Source organism: Chlamydotis macqueenii, chromosome 5 (genome assembly GCF_036417535.1).
Source record: "Chlamydotis macqueenii isolate bChlMac1 chromosome 5, bChlMac1.mat, whole genome shotgun sequence".
NCBI classification, from domain to species: Eukaryota; Metazoa; Chordata; class Aves; order Otidiformes; family Otididae; genus Chlamydotis; species Chlamydotis macqueenii.
The window spans coordinates 62,594,629-62,613,386 of NC_141560.1; the positions used below are offsets into that span (position 1 = coordinate 62,594,629).

An 18,758-nucleotide genomic window follows, 5' to 3' on the forward strand; every position below is an offset into this window, starting at 1 on the left:
TCACAAGCTTGGGAATAGCTTGTACACTTTACAATGCTTTACAACGAAATGTAAATTGTTCAGTATAGGAATTATTCTATATAGGAACTGAAGTTTGGATGACAACTGTTTACTTGAAAGGAAATGTAAGGGAGAGCTTCAGCTGGGAAACATTAAGAGTTTTCATGTTAAGTAAAGGTGGTAAATATCTTCCCTAAAAACTCACCTAAAAAAAAGGACAAGTAGGTCAGACAGACAGGGGATGCCTCACAGAGGGCAGTTTCACAAAACAATCTAAGGGCAATCTGGAAAAATGGGGAGTAGTTTCCCAAAATAAGGACCAAAGCCTTTAATGAATGTCCCTCAGTATCTGTCATGTCAAACCCAATAATTTTTCATCAGGCTGTGAGTGACTTGGATTAGACCTCAATGTTTTGTGAAACACTAAGATTGAAAAAAAATAAATAAAAACAGAGGTCAATGGCATTGTAGTGCACGGTATCTTACAATACAAACTAATCTGGGTGGGCTAACCTTGCTGACTTGAAAGAAAACTCTTGATGAATATCACACCGATGGAAAGAGATGAGAAAAGAAACCCTCAGGGTTTCAAGGCTAAATACTGGCTTGTGGTAAGAACAGGAGGCTAAATTACATGTTAAGTGTTCACTATCTCTAGGCAAACATGAGCTTGAAGAAAATGAAGCAGCAAATCCATTTTGATATATAAAATTATTCCTACCATGAATTATTTGCCAGTTACCTCTTGCTTCCATTCTGACATAAGTTGAAAGTAATGTTTAATTATCTCAACATCCTGCTAATAATGAAAATCTCAAATACATCCATGAAAAATTGCAAGGGAAGAAACTTGTTTTAAAAATAAATTAACTAATCAAAATATTTTAATCTAAAATGTCTTGCCTGTTAATATTTTTTCCCAGTGTGTTAAAATGAAAATGTCAATTTAAACAAAATGTGTATGCAAATTAATGGACTGCCCTTTCACTCTACCTTGAGTTACAATGGTTGCATGTGAACTTACAGCTCCACTAAAATACCAGAAGATGCTTGCTCTATCTTCTAATCCCACTCAATTATCTCTTCGTGTACAGGGATTGAAAGCAATCAGCATGTCAGGGACACTAATGGGCCTTACTGGCCCCGACCACTCCCAGGGCCTCCTCCTACCTCGCCTATGGCCCAGGATCCCATTTCAGCCCAGCCTGGGGCTGTTGGTCCCTGCCCTAGTGACACTGTAGGGTGCTGGTCTCCAGCTCCCCACAGCCCTGCCCTGGCTGGCCACGGGCCCTACTGGGCCTGGCCCACCGACGTGCTCATGTCCCGGCCTGGCTTGGCACGTCCCCAGGGAGCTGGCTGATGCAGGGGAGCACCAGCAGCACCAGGTTCCCCCCCAGCTCCTGGCATCCCAGCCCCAGTGACCAGCCAGCCCTTGTGCACTGACACAGTCTTAATTAAGGATAAAGTCTCACAGAGTGGCCATTCCATAGTAAAAAAAAAGCTAAGATAGACACACTGCTGAAATGAGATGAAATTAAAGTTTTGGGCCCTACTAACAGTTCCTCACCTTTCCTCAGCACTGAATGTCATTCTCAGTGCTTGCATTTTGTGCTGTGTAAAGCAGTCATCTTTTGTATCATGAATTTTGAGCACATCATTCTGAAAAGGAGAGAAACTAAGTATCTGGGTAGTGCTGAAAAAAGATGGAGGGAGTCACAGTATCAGCAAAAAAAAAAAAAGTTCTTTTCAGTCTGTGTAAGCATCTGTAGCGTTTTGTGGATGTATTCATTATACTTACACGGGGTGTTCTCTACTGACTTCTTTCCTACTCAGGCTGAGCACAGGTTGTACACAAAATGGGTAATAAAGAAAGGCCATTTTAATAAATCTGAATCTACTTTTAGTCTAAGTAAAAGTTTGCTCTAGAATTTTGTTTTTGAAGAAGTTGATATGAAGAAGAGAATGGTCCAAATAATAAAACTAGAAAGCTAATGTCAAACTTTATGTTGCAGCAGCATGTCTTCCTTGCCATTCCAGAGCTTTTCTCTGAGATATACTTAATTTATTTACTGACTTTAAAAAAGCAAATATCTCTTGTTGGGTTTTAGCCATCTGCTGTGTCATTCCACCCCACATCTAATTTCAATAGAGAAGGTATGGTGGTCTTGTATACCCATAGCTGTGTACATGCCCTGGGAAGGCCAGGAGGGGATCGTTCTGCTCCGGGCTCTAGTGTAATGAATGAAGAAGCTGGAGAAGCACATGTGCATTGTTCATGGCAAACAGACAGCAAAGAAGCACTTTGTCCCTAGATTTTGAATACAATGGGCTCCTTTCACAGCCCATTAAAATAACTATTAGTGAACAGTGTATTGCCATAAATCCAAACTGTGTCTAATCATTTTTAAATTCTTGTGATATCTGGAAATCAAATCCAAGTTCAGTGAAATCCCTGGTGTGCCCTTTCTCTCTCTCTCATCCTTTTTGGCTTCTCATCCCATTAAAAATAATTATTATCTCATTAATAAGGCACATCTAAGGCACACTTTTCAAAAGTGTGGATCTCCCTTCAAGTTTGGTGCCTGTTTAGCAGGTGGGGGAAGAACCATGGTTTTATGAGTCTGTTTCTCCTGGTTTTTTTTCTATGAGTTACTCAGAGATTTTCTTCACCACAATTTAGATTAAAGTTATTTTTTTTTTTATTTCAAATAGGTACCTTTCCTGGATTTCCTTGTGATTTTAAAGCCAAGGATCAAGTAACTTTCTGCTGAAGTTTCTCCATGTGTTTCTTTTTCTCTAGAAACAATTCTGTTGTGTTATGTTGTGCACTCCCTCATCTTAGGAACTACTGAAAATACTTCACATTTTTTTCTGGTAAAAAGTAGGTTTTGAGCTCCCTGCTACTGAAATCCTATTACCTTTGAAATTGGCTTGGTTACTATTAAGTGGTGTAACTAAATGCAAAAAGTTGGCTTTTGATCTGTCACCTGTATAAACAATAATACTGGTGGCCTGCTAGACTCAAATGCACTATCCACAGAAAGTATCAATATAATGGGGAAAAGGGATCATTATGGCTTAAAAACATGTCTGAGAGCATTCCATGTAACCTTCCATTAGACTGAAAGCACAACTAAATTTTATAATATGCGTTTTACTGGTAACACTTCTCTATAAAATTGCCCACTTTTAACAATAGTAAAGCAATTTCCATAGGAGTTTCATTTACTTCTTAGTAATTTATTTAAATGGGTCATATAGAAAATTTCAAAGCAAAGCAGCCAAGGTAAAGAGACTACTTCACTGCTAGCAATATTGTATTAATGGATTGGGTGAAAAGGTGTGCAGTTCTAGTGCTTTGATTCCATTTTAATTGCAAGTTAAATAGAAGAAGAGTATAATCATGGATGCTAAGGTAAATCCTACAAACCGCATTTATTAAGTATGTGAAAACAGACAAAACTCCTACATCTCCAATACTGTAAAATTGTCTCATTTTACTTTAGAATCTCTTTGGTTTTCAAATACAAAAGAAATTAAAATAATAAAGGGAGGAAGGAAGAATGAGAATGACAATAAAATTAATGATAACAAGACAGCATCATTCCAGAAGTGTGAGAAAGGGGATTGCTTCCATTCTGTATTTCTAAAACCATGCTACAAAGACAATTTCACATTTGAATCAGGAGAGCTGTTGGGGTTTTGGTGGTTCTTTTCTTGAATGGGGCAACATGGGAGAGAAGGGAGGCTTTTCTGTTTCCTCCCAGAGATCATAGAATCATAGAATAGTTTGGGTTGGAAGGGACCTTCAAAAGTCTTCTAGTCCAACCCCCCTGCGAGAAGCAGGGACCTCTTCGACTAGATCAGGTTGCTCAGAGCTCCGTCCAACCTGGCCTTGAATGTTTCCAGGGATGGGACATCCACCACCTCTCTGGGCAACCTATTCCAGTGTTTCACTAGCCCCATGGTAAAAAATGCCTACCTTTTATCAAGTCTGAATCTACCTCCCTCTATTTTAAAACCATTACCTCTCATCAACAGCCCATACTGAAGAGTTTGTCCCTGTCTTTCCTGTAGGCCCCCTTTAGATACTGGAAGACCGCTATAAGGTCTCCCCTCAGCCTCCTCTTCTCCAGGCTGAACAGCCCCAACTCTCTCAGCCTGTCCTCACAGGAGAGGTGCTCCAGCCCTTTGTGTCCCTCTTCTGGACTTGCTCCAACAGGTCCATGTCCTTCTTGTGTTGGGGGCTCCAGAGCTGGACACAGTACTCCAGGTGGGGTCTCACCAGAGCAGAGTAGAGGGACAGAATCACCTCCCTTGACCTGCTGGCCACGCTTCTTTTGATACAGCCCAGGATGTGGTTGGTTTCTGGGCTGCAAGTGCTCATGTGGAGCTTCTTGTCCACTAGCACTCCCAAGTCCTTCTCCTCAGGGCTGCTCTCGAGATACTACTGACAATTTCACAATGGATTGCTATCTAAAATCTGCCGATCGCAGAACATGCCAATACGCTGTTGGTATATAACCCTCTCCCTGACTGACCTCCTGAATCAGTGCCATCAAATCTGTGGTGATCGAGCAACAGGGGGTTACTTTTACCTTTTCTCTTATGCAATGCCAGGAACATTTCAGTGTTTCTCAGTATCTTAGCTGCTAATGCTGCCCAAAAGCTCATGCAAAGCCAGCTACTCTCTTCTTTGGAGACAGTTCTGGACTATTGCCATTAGGACACTTAGGCTATGTGGATATGGTGAAGGAGAATTTATGCTTTTGCTGTGTATTATTTGCCTACCTTGCAAATAAATAGAATATTTTCATCTTGAAGCTGTTAGGCAGTTTACCAGTCCAGTACTACATCTAATTTGGAGCTGTACAGAAAAAAAAAACAGCTTTAAAATAAAACTAAAGACTGTGAGGAAGCTGAAGAAAGGGGAAGGAAGAAGAGAGAAATCCATTTTAGAAAATGCAGACTCTGAAATCAAGTGTATTATCCAGGTGTCTACAGTGTGAGCAGGGGAAGATGTGATTGTGTAGAGTGTGATAACAGTTCTTTTTCTGTAATACTTGTTTTCTATCAGATATGCTTGTGCCTCTCTATTATATTTAGGCACTTACTGCAGACAATTTTAGGACCATTTTATGAGCATATTTCCTCTCTTAAAGAATGCACAGAGGGTATTGTAAGATGTGAGATAAAGAGAGCACTAAATATAGACGTGCCTTAGTGCTTTAAGTCCATAAAAGTGAGTCAACAGAATTTCCTCCTCTTGGAAGACTTTTCTTTAAACTTGTTTTACATGTGCTACATGTGAAATGTATCTAGAGAGGAAAATTATATGTGGTTTTTTTTTTTTTTTTTGTGGCTTACTTTGCTCTCTTCCTGATGTCGTCCTGTGCATTTGTGTGAAGTGAGCTGCTCAGACTTTTACTTGGTTATGTTTATATTCAGAAAAACAAGTGTCATTATGTACATACTACTCTGTGGCTCTGTGGATAGGAAAAAGCTGCATTTTTAGAAAGCCTGTGACCGACTTAGTAACCAGTACTTTTCAGTCACATAGATGCCTTCTCAATTTTTTTGTTTAGTTGCTTCCAATTTAAATAATCTGATAGTTTTGAAATGAAAGAAAAGTTGTGAGTTGACTTGTCCTAAATGGTGAGTTTGCTTTAGAACTCTCTCTTACTTTGAGAAAGATCAATGATTTTGGGTACCCAGTTTGACACCTTAAAAGGGCCTGACTTCAGTTTTTTGGAAGGAAGTATGATTTTAAAATAATTTAGTGTAGTTATCTCTGACCATCCTGACTCATAACTCTTGGAGCAAGACTGTCTGAAAAGAAGGATAGTATCCTTTTTTTTTTTTTCGGTGCTGATTTAGTACTGAACGGTTTCCTGAAATAAATGATTTTCAAGAACAAGAGAGTGGCTGGATGGGGGTGAAGATAGTGAACATCTACTGCTGTATCTACTGGTTTGTTTTTAAAATACAGCTATATTTGGGTGAAAAAAAAAAGCATTACAGTTATAGACAATATGAAAAGCTTTTTATGTGTTGTTTTACAATAAAAGCTTTGTGCTGAATGAAGTGTTTCTTGTGGACTTCCCAAGAATGCTGACACTCCATATATACTGAATAAAGTGAAGAATTTGGGAAAGGAGCTGGCAAATGAGAAACACTGCTGAGTTACTGAAAGGAATGGGTCAGGGGTGCTCACTGCAGAAACCTTGAGGGAAAATAATCTATTCTGTTTCCATTCTATTAGGACTCCTGCAGCCAGTCAGAAGTTGAAGTTGTTGATGTAGAACATAGGTCATTCCTGATGGAGAGATTTCTATCTGCTTTCTCCAGGACCAAAATTGACAGCTCCTATTTTAGCCATCAAATTTTGGGGAAGGGGGAGGAGGAGAAGATTTAAATCTTTATTGAGAAGGTCACTGTCATGTATTTATTTTGCAGAGAGGAATAAAAGGATGTTAATTTGCTTGCTCTGATGTTCTAGTGAGTTTTCTGATGTACATCCCAGGTGATTTATTTAATTATTCCATGTGGCTTTTTGTACTGTTTACAAGATAGTATTTCCAAACTCTAGCAAGAGAGTATGCAAGAAATCTGAATTTCAGTGGGAATTTTCCCTGACTTTACAGTAGAGTCAAGATCTCATCCTAAGTGCTACTCATTTCTATGTGCATAAAATGTTGCAGTCCCAATAGACTGAAGTTTATCGTTAGATTATCATTTACTGTAAGATTCTGTGCTCAGTGGAGTAGAGACATTGAAACGTTTTCATTATTTTAAAGTGATTCCTTTCTTCCTGATGATCATAAATAACTCTCTAGGGGGCTCAAAACCAAAGTCTACTGTTTGCTTCATATCTTTTTTGTGCACACTTTTGTTTCCCTTTACTGCATATATATATTTATTTTATTGTTGGACTTGTTCAGAAGAGTTATCGTAATGTAGAACAGATGGTTGATTAAACCACAGCTGGCTTTTAAAAATATTTATAAAACCCCAGCATGCTTTTAAAAAGAAAACACATAAAGAGTTCTATGAATTCTGAAAGCAAATATACAAAATACAGTGTAGGAATTGTTCTTTTGCTCTTCTGTGTTAACTTTCATAGTGTTTGGGTAGCAGTTTCTATATGAATTGAAAATATTAGAAATTGCATTATATTGCTGATCTCCTATTCACTGCTCCTTTTAAAACAATTTTACTGCAGGAAACAGAAGAGGAAATGTTATGTAGGAGGAGCAGTGGATTTCAGCCACTCATACTATGGCTGTTAGTAACCGGTTGCCTGACAAGCAAGGTTATGTTTTCTGATGTTGTGATAAGCTGCTGCTTTTAAGTCGCCAGATTTGGCCTAAGAATCTGAGTGGGAAATTTTATCCAAACAGTTCATGTCATCAACTGTGAAAACCTCCAGCTGTCAGTTGTTTTCTGCTTCTCTGCCCATCACAAGCAAGATGCCATCACTAGTCAGAAATCTTCTTCCAGATGGTGTATGTAGCTTTGATTTTGAGTTTGTCTGATAAAAGCAGTGAATGATTAAGCACTCACTAAGTTAAGCTCTAGCTTGTGACTACTGTTTTCTTGAGTAAATAGAGCAAGGTGTTTAATCAAGCAATGACGTGCCAGAAACATGTAGCTATACAAATCTCAAATATCATGATACAACAGACCTTGCTAATGCAGTCTTGTCATTTGAGCCTGTCACTTCACTAAAGTACATGGTGTGAAATACTCATTCTAATTGTCTGCTAGGGAGTCATAGGAAGGCTCAGACACTGCAAATGACCGTATGCTTCACTTACCCATGTGAATACTTCCAGTGACTTCAGTGGGACTAACTACAGAAGTTGTTATATCTGTTAATTCTACAGTTTGAGTGTGTGTTGCAAATTCACTTCCAGTGTTTGTGAGGATCAGTGCAGAATTGTGAGGTTTGCATGTGTTTATCATTTATCCTACCCAGGCAAGCACAAAGCAATGCTGCAGTGGCCTGTTGGATTTTTTTCAGGAAACACAATGCTTTTTACATTGTTCCTGATACACATATATCTTTCTGAATGTTTAGAGAAATGTATATGCATGAGGAGAAATTAAATAAAATAGTAAGTTAAAATGAAGATCTCTGCTGTAAAAAGGTAGTAAACTTGGGACTAATAAATCTCGATAAAAAAAGCTTTTAGTCAGTGCCTCAGTTTTGCCGGTGTTTCTTTAGCCCCGCTCTCAGAAATACAGCTCAATTGCCATGAAAGAATGATGCCTTTCTGTCCCTCTTCCCTCAGACAGTTTGGCTGCCAAATAATCTATTTTTTACAAAGTGAAAGAATGGAAGAGCATAGCTATGTGTCTTTCTGCAGTAATCTGAGCAAGGTTCTCTACAGAGCCTCGAAGAGGCCAAGGATTGAAGAGCGAAAAGCAATCATGTGCACCTCTGAGCCCTCCCAGGGACAATTAGGGCCTCCACAATATCTGGTATTATACTTGTTGACCATATAACCAAATCTTGGCAAAATGTATCGTGTATCTTTTAAAGTTTCTACTCTCACTTATGTCAGTTCAATTGTTCCATCTTTTATTTCTTTCAGACTACACGATCAGCTGCTAGACTTTTAGGAAAAAAGCTAGAAAATCTATAGATACATATATAGGACATATTCCCACAATATGTCCTTCTCCACCAGTCAGCTCAAACCTCAGTTGCAACTTCTAATGTTTTCCCCCCAAAAGACAGTGGGGAGCCCTTGTGTGATTATTTAGCAAACAGTATAGCCTCTTCTTAATTTTGGCAAGCACTATAATTTAGCCTGTAAGCATAAAAAACATGCCTCTCAAGCACTGCAGTTATGGTCCAGTAATTCCTTCCTTCGATACAGACAATGTTTTGTCCTCTGTAACTAGACTCTGGAAAGATCCTGGAATCCTGAATGGTTAAAGTGTTGCATCCTCTAACAAGAGTTTGAAAGGGGACAGACAAATCATTTGGTGAGAAGAGCCTGTGTATAGTGGCACTTTCTTTTTTACCTATTTACCTGGGACACAGGTGTACTAGAAAAGATGAAGTCAAGACTGTACCCCAGCAAGCACACATTTTGGGTTGTGTTAGGATGCCAGCCTGTCAGGTATGGTGTGCAGCAGGTGCTTCCCAAGTAGCTGTGCTGTCCCCTGCACAAACACCCAGTATGTCCTGGTAAGAGTTCAGAACACAGTTACAGTTAATCCCTAAGTAAATAATACACACTAACTAAAAAGTCCACTTACTGCTTAAATACAGGACCATGGGAAAATCACATGAGAACTGGGTAAATAAACTGTACACAGAGGAAAACTGTAAAACTCTGAAATACCCTATTTGGTGGAGAAAGATGCCTGATGGCTGTGATATCTTGTGGGGATTAAAGACTAAAAATGGCTTGAGGCTTTTCACATAAGCACAGTATGTTCAGAGGGAAGAATACTTTCAAGTTTGGCTCCAAATATTGAAACTAAATTTAAAAAGAAGGATTTTTTCAGAAATTATTATGAATCTACAAGCTATTGAAATGCTTTCTGTGACCTCTGCTAGAAAAAAAAAAAGACAAAGTAAGCATTCCCAAAACTGTTCAATAATTAAATGCATGTTTGAAGTGGATTTTTTTCCCCGCCTGGCTAAATACATGTTTAAATTGGAAGTTATATAACCCTGTAGAAAAAAAGGCTATGGCACAGTCTAATCTTGAATTATGTGCAGAACAGTTACAGCCAAGATCACCTTAATACAGCTATTTTAGCCTTAACGCTGTGCTCTTTACTCATCTTGAAGAATTGCTGCCTATGAATCGTAAAATACTAGAGCAATTTTTGGGATGTGTTTTTGGCTCCTGCTAATAATTTTGGAAGGTATAATTGAAGGACAGGCTTGGCTGACTGGGATCACATTTTGGTTTTGCTTTTACGTGCCATGTGTATGTTACTGTGAGCCGTTTCCCTGAAAGCTCTCTCTCAGAGCTTTTCAAGAGAGATTTCTGGAAAAAGAGAATTGGCAAGAGGATTGTAAGAAGAAAGAAGAAGGGGGATGTGCAGAAGAGGGATAGTTACAGTCTCTCCCACTAATCTAGAAAAACAGGGATTTAGGATTGGATCTAACCTGTTTTAGCACGCAGCTAATATGTGGAGGAAAATTTTCTTCATATATGATTGCTGTTCTGGGACTGTTCTACCAGGGAAACATGTATGATACAAAGACAAAAGAGAGAGCTCAAGAATATGCAGCATCGATGGGCAGGGGGAGAACTGATGTGGAAACTAGGATCTTCATTTCATAAGGAATTTTGCGTTATTTCTATTTTTAAGCAGAATATCCCTCACTTAACTTGAAACATTTTGCTTTGATAAAAAACAGGATGCTTTGTTCCTATTTCAACTTTCAAAATATTTGAAAATATTGCAATAGAAGGGCATTCCAAATGAGAAATCAAAACATCTTATTCTGAAATTTCAGTCTGCTCAAAATATTGATTTAAAAAAAAATATATATATTTTAAATTCTTTAACTGAAATGGTCCCATTTCTTCTACATGTTTTTTTTTTTTTTGTCTGCTTTAGTTTTGACTTCATTTCTTTTGTTTGTCTGTTTATTTGTTTGTACATATGTTTTCTGTAGAGAAATATCCAGACTGAAAAATCTTACTTGGAAGCTCTGATGGACATACTCCTGGGTTCTGTAAACTTCAAGCAGTACATACAAATATACACAATTCTCTGAATTATCATTTTCTTAAACTAGTCCCAAAACCCCAATAAATGTTAGCTTAGGCTTCAGTGGTATTACAAGATTTGTCCTATTTCTCACCACGCCTTTGGAGCTACAAGGCTGTTAGGTAATCACTTGCACTTGAATAGTCACCATTATTTTTAAAGCGAAGCTTGGAGTGCTTGTACCACTGGCTGAGGACCAGCCTAGCTGCATCTCAAAGCATTGCTCGTCAAGGCATTTGAGTTTTTTTACTTCAGACGCTTCACAAGTTTTATTGAATGACTTTTCAATACTAACTGACAAACAGATAACAACAGACAAGAAGAAAGCTGAGTTACTCAACAACTTTTTTTGGCCCAGTCTTCACAGGCAGTTTCTCTTTCCACATCTCTTGAGTAAATGAACCACAAGACAAGGACTGGGAGAGCAAAGTTCCTTCCACTATAAGAGAAGATCATGTTCGTGACCACCTGAGGAGTATGAACATATGTAAAGTCTACCGGACCAGATGAGATTCATCTCAGAGCCCTGAGGGAATTGACTGATGTAGTTGCCAAGACACTCTCCATGATATCTGGAAAGTCATGGCAATCTGATGAACTTCCCGGTGACTGGACTAAGGGAAACATTGCATTTTTAAAAAGGAAGGACCCTGGGAACTACTGACCTGTCAGCTTCACCTCTGAACCTGGGAAGATCACAGAACAGATCTCCTCCTAGAAGCTATGCTGAGGCACAAGGAGGACAGGGAGGTGATTCAAGACAGCCAGCGTGCCTTCACCAAGGGCAAGTCCTGCCTGACCAACCTAGTGGCCTTCTACGATGGAGTGACTACATCAGTGGAGAAGGGAGGATCTATGGATGTCATCTATCTGGACTTCTATAAGGCCTTTGATGTGATCCCTCACAGCATCCTTCTCTCTAAACTGGAGAGATATGGATTTGATGGGTGGACTGTTCGGTGGATAAAGAATTGGCTGGATGGTTGCACTCAGAGGGTAGTGGTCAATGGCTCAATGTCCAGATGGAGATTAGTGATGAGTGGTGTCCATATTGTGGTCTAGCTTCATCAGCGACATAGACGATGGGATCAAGAGCACTCTCAGTAAGTTTGCTGATGAAACCAAGCTGAGTGGTATGGTTGACATGCCTGAGGGATGGGATGCAATCCAGAGGGACCTGGACAAGCTTGAGACATGGACCTATGTGAACCTCATGAGATTCAACAAGGCCAAGTGCAAGGTCTTGCACATGGGTTGGGGCAACGTATCAAGACAGGCTGGGGGATGAAGGGATTGAGAGCAGCCCTGTGGAGAAGGTCTTAGGGGTACTGGTGGATGAAAAGCTCAACATGAGCTGACAATATGTGCTCAAAGCCCAGAAAGCCAACTGCATCCTGGGCTGCATCAAAAGAAGTTTGGCCAGCAGGTTGAGGGAAGTGATTCTCCCCCTCTACTCTGCCCTGGTGAGACCCCACTGTAACCGGTTCATAGGATTCCTATGCACAAAGTTCACCCAGCATATGATATTTACAAGCACAACAGTATTTGTTGCTCTATTGTAGCCTTGCATAAGCAGTTACTAGCATAAGCAGTTACAGTTCCTAGCATAAGCAGTTACCAGCGTATTGTTTTTCCTTTGTGAGAGTCTTACCACCCTGACTAAGCCGGAGACACTGCCGAGCAGGAGGATGATGATCAGCAGGGTCAGAGCAGAGAAGGGAGGCAGGCACAGCACCTTCAGGGCGTCCCCTGTTGTTCGTAGAGTGTGCTCTGGGTCCTTTTCTCTTTCCCTGTGTGCTGAGCCGCCTCTGTTTATACCCTCAGCAGACTCAGTGGCAGAGGACTGACCAGGTGTTGATGCATGCGTGGCCAGCGCATGCAGCAAGGCCTGCCAAGTACGTGCCCTGCTGGCTAACAGCGGTTCCCGGATTGCAGCAACATCCTGCTCAATAACAACCCTCCTAGCTCCCCTCTCTGAGATAACAACCCTCCTAGCTCCCCTCTCCAAGATCGTGTTCTCACAGCTGTGTGCAGCTTGTAATTCCCCACAGTGGCCCTATATGGACCATCACTGAAATCCCTCACACAGCCACCTGGAGTACTGCGTCCAGCTCTGGAGCCGTCAGCATAGGAAAAACATGAACCAGTTGGAGCGGGTCCAGAGGAGGGCCACAAAAATGATCAGGGAGATGGAGCACATCTCCTATGAGGACAGGCTGAGAGAGTTGGGGGGTTGTTCAGCCTGGAGAAGAGAAGGCTTTAGGCAGATCTTATTGCGGTCTTTCAGTATTTAGATGGGGCTCATAAGAAAGATGAGGACAAACTCTTTAGCAGGGCCTGTTGTGATAGGACAAGGGGTAATGGTTTTAAACAAAGAGAGGATAGATTCAGACTTGATATAAGGAAGAAATTTTTTACAATGAGGGTGGTAGAACACTGGAACAGGTTGCCCAGATAGGTGGTGGAAGCCCCATCCCTGGAAACATTCAAGGCCAGGTTGGATGGGGCTCTGAGCAACCTGATGTGGTTGGAGATGTCCCTGCTCCTTGCAGGGGGGTTGGACTAGATGACCTTTGAAGGTCCCTTCCAACCCTAACAATTTTATGAGTCTATACTATATCTGTTGTGCTGATGCTGAAGGCTAATTAAGTTCTTTTTCATCCGTACTGTGGTGATCCTTAGAAATCTGAAGGATTAAAGATCTACGACTTGTTAGCATTTTGGCTATGACATGATTCATCACACATGGACTTTTGTTTTTTTTTCTGTACATTTGATTAAGAATAGTCAGAAAAAATAATGAAACAAAGAGTGACCTTTGTGACTCAGGAGAAGATGAACGTTTGCTGGTCTGCCTCTTGAAGGTAATTATGCTTTCTGTATTCTTTTGACTACTTCTGGGCTTGATTGTTGTGGGTTTTTTTTTCCTTAATATATCTAAAATATAAGTGAGGTGAATCTTACCTCTTGTGTTTACTGCCTTAATTTGTCTAGCCATGAAATAATTGTTGTTGCTTTTTAGGCTTTTGGCATGCTTTAATGTGGGCAAGATATTTGGGTATGCAAATCCCTCATCTAGAGGGACTTGTATTTGCAAGTCAATTAAATGTCTACATGTCCACATCAACAACTGATTGCCTCCTGATGCCAAAGCCTACCTGTTTTAAATAGATACAATGGAATGAAGGGTTAATACCAGGTATGTCTTCTGCATTACAAAAAAAATCAACTAGTGTTTCCCATTGACTGCTACAGTCCTAAAAAGTAAGTATGGCACTTAACATTGATGGTTTGGATTTGAATTCATATGTAGAGGCAGAGATTTGGGTTGTTTCTGTTCCTTCTCAAAATGTTGACTCAAAAATTTTTGTTAACCATTTGTAAACACTTTAAATGCTTTTCTGAGATCTTGCTCAATGCCATTGCTAAACCCAGCAACTTTCCAAACCAGGAATTTTATATACTGGCTAAAACATCTTGACAAGCTAAACATTTTTTAAAAGCAGAGTAGGTGGACTCAGTTAGCTTACTGCCAGCTGCAGTATCTGTGCACTGTCGAAGAAGATAAGCAGTGCCACACAGAGTGGATTCAAGCTGGTGCCAGGAATCTGCAGATTCTGGACCTGCTCTCATTTTTGCTATTAAGTAGCATCATATCTTGAGCAAGTCACATTCTTTTTGTCTGAGTATGTTCCGCTGTCCGTGAATTAGGGACAGTATTTACCTACTTCTTTCAAAGAAGGAAGTTGTTTTCCTCAAGTTTTGAGGGTGTAAGCCCTAAGGATTATGACCTGCACCTATGCCACCTATGCACGCGCATTTGGCACATTAAATTGCTCACAGCCTCTTAGCAGGAGTGGTCCTGAGTAATACAAACTTTGGGGAAGATTTTTTTTTCAGTTTGAGGACAGAATAGCATTTTGAACTGCAGAAAATCTGGTAGGTTTGGACAGGTTTCAAAGTTTTAGACTTTTATTATGCTTTCCATAAGCAACTGACTGAAATAATTTAGTCTCTTTTTGTTTCTATTCCACACATACTGTAGTTGGCATAAACATCTCTGAAACAGGGAACTTGAAAATTCCTTATCATGATGTTATGATTCCAGTTGCATCTCAGTTATACAACATAAATGTCTAAAAATACAAATTCTCAAATTTTTCTTTGGCAAACTTGGGAACAACAGCAGTGAACAATTAGCATTTCTAGAATGCAGAATTTCAAATACTGATAACCATCCTACTTTTTAACTCGCTCTTTGTCAAAACACTGCCTGTATACCAACATGCAACTTAAATTCATTAATTTTTTAAACGATGGTTTCGTTCACTGCTTCTGTGCAAAAGGAATTCAGCATCATCTGACACACTGCTGTATTCTTGACGACTATATATGACCTAAAAGAGCTTGAAGATTCTTACAAACTGATGCAATGAATTTATTGGCTTTGCAACTTCTAGTATATGCTGGCTCTTTCGGGATGTCATAATAAAGAACTTGATACATAGCTGAGGTTTCTTTACAGCTTTGAACTCTCCATAACTATCTGCTGGATTCTCAGCAAACCATACACCTTCTCTAAAGCCTGTGACATGTTACTTCTCAAATTCTGTATATACTACTCAGGGTTTCTTTTTCTGTAATCTTCTCTCTTTCTTTCAGAAATTGTTTTATTGTATATTTTTCACTCTCCTTTTGTACTCTGATATATTGTTTTTTAACTTTGGGGGCTGGATGCTGAGGCAAAGAGCCTCAAAGGAACCACAAGATAAGGATAAATGGTAGCAGCCAATATGGAAGCTACAATTTTTAGAATATTAGGTGCATAATCACTGCAAATATGGTTGTAAATATCCTTTTAGAATAGAATGCTACATAAAGAGTAATGAAAACAGGATGGGATGTTCAGCCTTGGGGTGAAATGAGAGAAAGGTCCCAATGGGGTGGTATGAATAAGATTTTTTTTTAAAAGTGTATATATAAGCTTAGACGTTCAGAAAAATAACAGTTTTCATTGCGTCATGCCCAGATCTCAAGTATAACTATATTTGACAACTGAAAAGATAGCATCAGTGTCAAAAGCTACTATAAGACCAAAGTCACACATTTGCCTCCTAAAATGAGTAGTCATTTTGGAAAATGCTGGCCTAGCAAGAATGGAAATTTACATTGTTCTTTCTTACTCTGATTATCCCCTTGCTCTAAGTGGAGGCCACTTTTAAATACTCATCTTGTCTAGAAAGATCACCTGCTTAGCAAGTAACAAAGGCCAAGCATTTTGACAATCCAAACAGCCAGTATGAACCAGAGCTAGATTTCCAGTTGTCAGAAATCCTTCTCTGTGTCCTATAACTGCCTGGTGATGTTTAACAAGCAATTCTTGAGGAAAGATTTTCCTTTCTGGGTGCACAGCAAGTTATGCAAGTTGAGACGTAGCATCTTCTGAAAGTTTGCCTTTATCCAAAATGGACTGACGGCTTCCTCTCCTTCGTACTTGTTTAGTTTATTTTGTGGAAAAGCGATGTATTTTTGCCTGATCGTATTTGCGTTTGAAGTTGGCAACCAAAGAAATATTAACAACTCTTTTATCTTCAAAATATGCCATCAGTCTATGAACATTATAAAAACTATCAAAAACCCCCTACCCCAAACCCTGTGTATGTTTTAGAGGCTACTAAACAAAACACACCAACTACTGAAACCTAGCTTAAAAATAAAGAATATCTTTTTCTTTTGATGGGCCAGAAACCAGTGTAATCTATCTGGTAGATATACAAAAAGCTTATCTAGTCCATTTCATGTTTATCTGAAGTTGATCCACTTAATTATTTCTTCCATTAAACAGCCCACTGCTGCTTTTTTTTTCTGGTTTGAAAAAGTGACAGTGTTACAGGAGAGAGATTTTATGCTCAGAGGACCTGGGATTAGAAGACCAATCATTTTTATATTGGAGATTTGTGTTTGGAGGCAGATTGCTTTTGAGTGTGTAGAAATTTTTTATGCTGGCATGCGTCTGTGTTAGGAAATAATTTCAAACTCTGAGATGGTAGCAGATGTTACAGTCCAAAGAATCAAAACTGTTGGTTTTGGATAAAAACATCTTCTAGTGTTACTAGAGAACAGAAGAAAACACATGACATAATAGGTCAATTTAATGGTATTGTTTGCAGTAAAGCTGACATTTCAGGCATAATCTGCAGTGCTCACTTGAAGTAGGCCATTTTGCTGGGCATTCTTTTATATTACTGTGTCAAATTGGATTAGAACATAATAAAATGGAGAATGTAAAATAAAGGCCTCTGGGATTGCTGGTTATGCAGTGTAGTAAGATGCACAAGGAATTAAAATGAATGTACTCTTCAGAAGTATGACAAACTTGTCATGTGTAGTTGTGTGCACCTTCCCTTTTTCTAGTACGTTTGCTTGGTTTATCCCTCCTGTGCCGCACTCTTTGTGGATCTACATCGAGTGAATTTCCTTCAGTAAGTTTGCCCAGCATTTGTTTGATTTGTAATTATTATTACTTGAAACAACAAGATATTCAAAGATAAAATTATTGAAAACCTGCTACAGCTGAAAGAGTTTCTGTTTGCAACCATAAACTGCCCAACGGTGCTCAAAACCTTGCTAAGTTTTATTTCAAGGATTCACTAATGCTGCTTGCTAGCCTGGTCTGAAGCGCAGCCCCAGGAGTATTCACTTCAGCAGCTCCACCGAGTAGCCTGTAGCATTCAGTTTCTGCCATCAGTTTGTGAGATATCCAAGCTACAGAGACAAGAAAATGTGCTGAAACTTGGGTTTCTTAAATGATGCTTGGAGAGTTTCTCATAACTTTATGGAGTAAGTTCTAACCTTTGAAATTTTGGAAATTTTAATTAGTAAGCTGAGTACTCCACACTTTAATTTATCTGATACTCTTATTTTTAATGCCAAAAGTGGATTGTGTCTCTTATGTACTATGAGTCATTTGCTTTGAAAAGGTCTCTGTTAGCTGAAAAGCCAGTGACAAGACTAGATGGCAGGTCATGTGTTCTGTTTGGATAAGCAGGGTTACACTTCACATAGAAATTAATATTAGTAGGAATTAATAAATGACTCATGTCTGAGTCCTGACTTTAATTTCAGAGATTACAGAAAATCTGAATACAAACTATATGCTGCCTCACACTTGAAATGTGGCAAGGGAAGTGATTAAAAGCAGATACCAGAGCCAATCTTTTGCCTAAGTTAAACCATGGAAAAAGGACTAGTACATACCAAAGTAACTCCTGCACACGTGTGCATTCAACTTTCAGTTGATTGTAAAACGGAAAAGTTGAGCTTGGGACACTTAATGCTGTATGAAGGCAGGCTTTCCCTTGGAATGGCTGTCCTCTGCTAGTGCTGCTGCTGCACTTCCATCCCAGTACGGAAGAGATTGTGCAACAAGGGCCCAGCACATCCCACACACAACTACATAACACTGACTAAGAACACTGAAAAACAAGGACAATATCAATGTTCAAAAAGAAATTCCACACACGCAAAAAAATTGATTTAATCAATTTGGTCTGTAATATGGGCATGCTACTAGACCACAGAGGTATAAGGTGAGGGTCTGAATTCAGGAAATTATTTGTCTCAGAAGATCCTTTACTTTTCAACAGCTTCTTACACTCAGCTAAGCATATACTTGCATGCTTTCCTGAAATGAGGTCTAACAATCTCACACTTTGATTAATGAAGTTTGTTCATTAACTGTTAATGAAGTTTGGTTTATTTGACTCTAAAATGTGTACCATTTGAGTATGGTTTGATATAGCAAATGAAATATTTACTGACTCTTGGCACTAGTACCTTCACCTTTGTGGATTTCTATAATGTGTGATTCTCATTGAAGGTCTGTTCTCCATAGGATGCATGTGATTAATTTCTAATAGCATTACAGGGAGGTTAGCTCGTGCTTTGAGAACAAAGCTGTCTTTCCCAAAACTCGTATTTGTGGTTTTGTACCTAATCCCTAATTGGATTCC

The 18,758-nt window shown here is 39.3% G+C and overlaps 1 protein-coding gene across 4 annotated transcripts in view; it reads right to left on the bottom strand.

The window, feature by feature from the left end:
- SYT9 (synaptotagmin 9) overlaps nt 1-18,758 on the bottom strand; it is a 72,214-nt gene that overhangs the window by 17,655 nt on the left and 35,801 nt on the right. The gene's annotated exons all lie outside the window — the stretch shown is intronic.